We start from the raw sequence: 5675 nt of genomic DNA, 5'->3' as shown, positions 1-5675 counted from the left end.
GAAGCTTGTGAAATCCACATTGATACCATCGGGCTGCAGGGTTCCCAAGCGGAATATGAGTTGCTGTTCCTGCAACCTTCGGGTGGCATCGTTGTGGCACTGCAGGAGGTCCAGGATGGACATGTTGTCTGAGGAATGGGAGGGGGAGTTGAAATGGTTCGCGACTGGGAGGTGCAGTTGTTTATTGCGAACCGAGCGTAGGTGTTCTGCAAAGCGGTCCCCAAGCCTCCGCTTGGTTTCCCCAATGTAGAGGAGGCCACAACGGGTACAGCGGATGCAGTATACCTCTGGATCCAACGCATCATCTGCCGACACTTCCGCCATCTGCCATCCGACCCCACCACCAAAGACACTTTTCCCTCCCCACGCTTATCTGCTCTCCAGAGGGACCACTCTCTCCGTGACTCCCTTGTCTGCTCCACACTCCCCCCCCAGCCCCACCACACCCAGCACTTTTCCCTGCAACTGCAGGAAGTGCTACACCTGCCCCCACACCTCCTCCCTCACCCCCATCCCAGGCCCCAAGAAGACTTTCCACATCAAGCAAATGTTCACCTGCACATCTGCTAATGTGGTATACTGCATCCGTGGAGGAGATGAATGGATTCAAGGATGAGGTGAAGCGCATGTGCTGTGGCAGCCCATGACTAATGTTGACAACATGGCCACTTGAGGCGTTTTTAGCTAACACAAGATGGCTGATAGGGTTAGCAGTTACACACTGCACTTGTTCACACTTTGACCTTTGATCTCTAACTTGAGGTACTGCATAAGGTAAGATTCACCGTCAGAAGAAACTTTAGGGAAGTTAATCAGGTTTCTGTAAACTGACAGTTATAAAGCATTCTACTACAGGGCTTTTTTGAATGGTCTAGTTTAACCACAGTCCCAAGCTTGTTATTTAGTAAAATATGGAAGGAAATGTCTGATCCCACAGTATTCTGAACTGTTTAAGTATTTGTAGAATTAGAAAGGCAAACAATAAATTAGTGTGGAAAGGTTAGTTGCATGCCTTGAGCAAATGTTTGTAGGTAGTAAAGAGGCCTAATGCATTATTAGGGAAGATAAAACACAAATGGTGTAAACACGACCTCCAAAAATCCATTGGCACAGGAGGATGGCAGATGATGGTTCTAAAAAGAGAGGGCATAAATGGGGAAAGATAAATATTTGAAACTGAAGTGCAAATATAGAAAGTTTGAATAAATTCTTAAATCCAAAGATCAAGGGAAGAGCAATAAAGACAATTTCAAAATGCAGAGTGAAGATGTGGTTATGTCCCCTTATGGAATTTAATCAAGTTTCATTTTAAGACTTGGTAAAGTTGTAAAGTGATTGAATCTCACCCTCATCAGTGCAATTCAAATATATGCTTTATATTCAGAAAATATAACTAGTAATGGAAAGTGTTTAGAGTAAAAAAAAGATTTGTTGAAAAAATGAAAACTTTTGTTTAAAATTCACTTACAGCATGCAAATAGCAGGTGTCATAAATTTCAGCTGCAAGTCAGGACTGTTTGTTTGATCTCTCAGGCTGAATTGAGAGTGGGGTTGTTCTCAATTTGTCAGCTGTGACAGAGTAACTTTATATCAAGAGTTGATTTTAAAGACTTCATAACAATTGATAGAAATTAATATTCTTCCTAATCTTCCATACTAAAGTCAGGGAGAATTTGGAAGAGTTCTCAGTGATAGGCAAGTATTTAGATTATTAATAAATAACGTGGTGCAGCTGGAAAATGTCTGGGAAGGAATAAAACTGTCAGAAGCATTGTAAGATCCCAAAGACAGGTGATGGAGGTATCTGGTAAACGTCATGAGGTAATGAGCGGACCTAGGGTTGTCCATAGAGTTCTCCATCATTGATTGCGTGTTTACTGGATTGGATGTATGTTGTCATGGGAATGTGGCTAACAATGACATAAATGTTGCATGTAAATATTGTAATGCAAAGCGAATAAAAATGTTGTATTCAGCAGGGCTCCACACCGATCTGAGCAGTGATTAAGATTGTGCCCCATGTGAAATCCAGACAAGGAGTGGTCTCTGGCTTCTCCTACATATGTGGGCAAAACAGCTGTAAATAGAGATCACTTGTACTGCTGAACACAGAACTCAAAACTCCTTTTTGATATTTCAGCATGTGAAGGGGAGATAAGAGTGAAGGAGGAGGAGTGTGAGGAAGGAAGATTTAAAGGGAGGGGAGAGTCAGAAGTGAGGAATTCAGGGCACGGTGATTGTGGAGGAGTGGACAGAAACAGGAGGTGGAAAAAGGGAAGGCCAAGGGTTAGGATTGAATGAGGGGCAGTGACAGAGCGCAACAAGGGGAGAGTGACTGTGTTGGGGAGCTGTGCTCAAAGCGAAAGTGAGTAAGAGACAAGAGTGAGCAACAGGGGAGAACAAGAGTGGAAAAGGCTGAAGGTGGCTGCAGAGATTAGGACAGAGTGAGGGGTTCTTGATGGGAGTGGGGAGTGAGCAGGAGGGAGAAAGCAAAAGCAGGGGAGAGCAGGAGGGAGTGAGTGTCAGAGGTTTGGGGGGCATAAAGATTGAGGTCCATGAGAGAGTGCTGTGAAGGGAGAGGAGCCTATTGGGAGACAGCAGGTGAGAGTTATGAGGGATAGGGACAAGGAAGCTGAGGAGAGAGTGATGGGGCAAATAAAGAGGTGGGCTGAGTGACAGGTTAACAGTGTTCAAAGGGCGAGGCAGGGGGTAAGGGAGGAGAGGGAAGTGGGCAGTGAGGTGGAGGGGCAGTGAGGATGAGAGGCATTGCTAAGAGGAAATGTATCCGAGAGAGGAAGAGAGAGTGAGACGGAGATGGAGTGGGAAAAGCCAATAGTGTGAGTGAAGTGGAAGGGACTAAAGGGGGTCGGGAGGTGTGAAAGTGTGAGCGGATTGCAGTGAGGTGGGGAAGTGATTAGAGAGTGGGTTGGAAGAGAAAATGAAGGCAGAAGTGTGGGTTAGAGGGGAGAATGAGGATGAGTGGATATGAGGGGAAGAGAGCCAGGTGAGTGACATGCCTGATGCTGGGAGTAAATGCAAATTCAAGTTATCATAGTCCTAGAGGCTGTTGTCTCATCTATGAAGGAGAGAGATAGCTGGTGGTGAGATTTACCTCAGGATCACCAACTCTCAATAAAGGGATGAGGTTGAGAAGGCAGGTTCTTCATGGTTTAGGAATTAAACCTGCACTGTTGTTGTCAATCTCTATGGCAAACCAGTTGGCCAGCCAACTGAGCTAACCAGCTCAGAGTATAGTCATAGAGTAATACAACATAAAATGAGACCCTTCAGCCCATATTGTCTGTGCTGGTAATCAAGAACCTATCAACTTCCATTCCATTTCCCAATAATTGGCCCATATCTTTGTATGCTGTTTCTTTTCAATTTTTCAACTCAACAACTTCTGAAATGTTCTGAGGGTTTCTGCCTCCTTTCAGGTAGTTAGTTCCTGATACTATCATCATCTGTATGAAAAATAGTATCCATAATTTCCTTGTAAACCTCGTGCTCCTTAAATGAAACATAGGCCCCTGGTTATTGAACATTCCATGAAGGAAACAAGTATCCTTCTATGTTCCCAAACTACATTCCTTCTAATTCTGTTCAGTCTAAGCCTTTCACAATTTGCCAATCCCAGCTGAATTCCTGTAATATTATGACCCTATTATTTTTATACTTCTCTGATACTTACCAATGTGTCAGTACTTAATCTCTCTCTGACTGGGTTGGATCTATAGGACATACCAAGCAATATCATTGCCCAATTTTTATAAATTTCTCTCCGTGTGGCCTCAATTGAGTGGAAAATCAGTTGCTATTCTTCCAGTTTGTGCTGAACCTTGAGCTGCAAGAACAGCATCTCATTTTCCGCTTGGGGGCCCCAGCTTTCAGGACCCAATATCGAGTTCAACAATTTTGGGACCTGGACACCTTCTTCCATGTCCTTTACACACCCGCACACTCCAGGCCCTGTCATGCATAGCCAACTTATTGTCACTTACTTACAGTCTCCATTATCAGCATTTTTGTCTCCCTGACTTACCATGCCCCATCCCTTTGTCTGTCTAACTGTTTTTCTCTCCCTCTGGGCTCTGTCTCCACAAGTTTTTTGCTCCTTTACCATCCCCATCACCACCCCTTCACTGAACACAACCCTGGAAATGTTAACTCTGTTTTCTCTCCAATATGTTTTCAAACCTGCTGAGTTTCTCCGGTAATTTCTGTTTTTGTTTCAGATTTTCGGCATCTTCCAATTTTTTTACTTTATTTTACCGTTAATTCTGCTGGTGTGAACTGCATTGGATTATTGACATTAAGAGCAGACGGACGAACCACAGAAAGTGGGAGTAAACATGAGGGGAGAGGGTATGACATTATTAGTGAATGAGATTAGGAGTAATGGGATGTAGAACTGGGAAATGATGTGGACAAAGATTAAGGGAATAGCAGAGACCAGTGGAAGGAAATAGAGTAATAGAGTCATACCGCATGGAAACAGAACCTTTGGTCCAACCAGTCTTTGCTGACCATAATCCCAAGGTAAACTAATCCCACCTGTCTGTGCTTGGCTCATATCCCTCCAAAGCTTTCCTATTTATGTACTTATCCAAATGTCTTTTAAATGTTGTAACTGTACCTGCATCCACCATTTTCTCTGGCAGTTCGTTCCACGCATGAATCACTCTCTGTGTAATAAAATTGCCCCCATGCCCTTTTTAAATCTTTCTCCTCTCAGCTTAAAAATATTTCCCCTAGTGCTGAACTCTCCCACCCCAGGGAAAAGACCCTTACTCTTCACCTTATCCGTGCCACTCATTAATTTATAAATCTCAGTAAGGTCACTCCTCAACCTCCTATACTTGTGAAAAAAAGTCTCCGCCTTTCCCGTCTACTTTTATAACTCAAACTCTCCATTCCTGGCAACATCTTTTCTGAACCCTCTCCAATTTAATAATACCCTTCATTTAACAGGGTGACCAGAACTGCACACAATACTCCAGAAGAGGACTCACCAACCTCCTGTGCAACCTCAATATGACTTTCCAGCTCCTATATGCAAAGGTCTAAGCAATGAAGGTGAGCATGCTAAATTCCTTCTTAACCACCCTGTCTACCTGTGATGCAAGCACTGCTATCTCCCAGCACCAGGGACTAGGGTTTGATTCCAGCCTCAGATTTTGCACATTCTCCCTGTGTCTGTGTGGGTTTCCTCCCACACAGTCCAAAGATGTGCAGGTTAAATAGTTTGGCTAAGCTAAATTGTCCCACAGTGTCCAGTGATCTGCAGGCTAGGTAGATTAGCCATGGGGAACAGAGGGTCACAGGTATGGGAAGGGTCTGGGTGGGATGCTCTTCGGGGGTAGGTGTGGACTTGATGGACTGAATGGCATGCTTCCATACCACAGGTATTCTGTGTTCACTATACCACCAATTTTGGTGTCATCTGAAACTTACTAACCATGCTTTCTGTATTCTCATCCAAATCATCAATATAGATGCCAAAAAAAAGTTGTCCCAGTAATGATCCCTGTGGAACACTAAATAAAAACCGAAAGAACTGCGAATGCTGTAAATCAGGAACAAAAACAAAGTTGCTAGAAAAGCTCAGCAGGTCTGGCAGCATCTGTGAAGGAGAAAACAGAGTTAACGTTTCGGGTCCGGTGGCCCTTCCTCAG

The sequence above is a fragment of the Rhincodon typus genome, chromosome 35 (assembly GCF_021869965.1).
Source record: "Rhincodon typus isolate 14 chromosome 35, sRhiTyp1.1, whole genome shotgun sequence".
Classification (NCBI taxonomy): Eukaryota; Metazoa; Chordata; class Chondrichthyes; order Orectolobiformes; family Rhincodontidae; genus Rhincodon; species Rhincodon typus.
The sequence above is the reverse complement of the archived record's forward strand: the minus strand, read 5'-3'. Positions refer to the sequence as shown.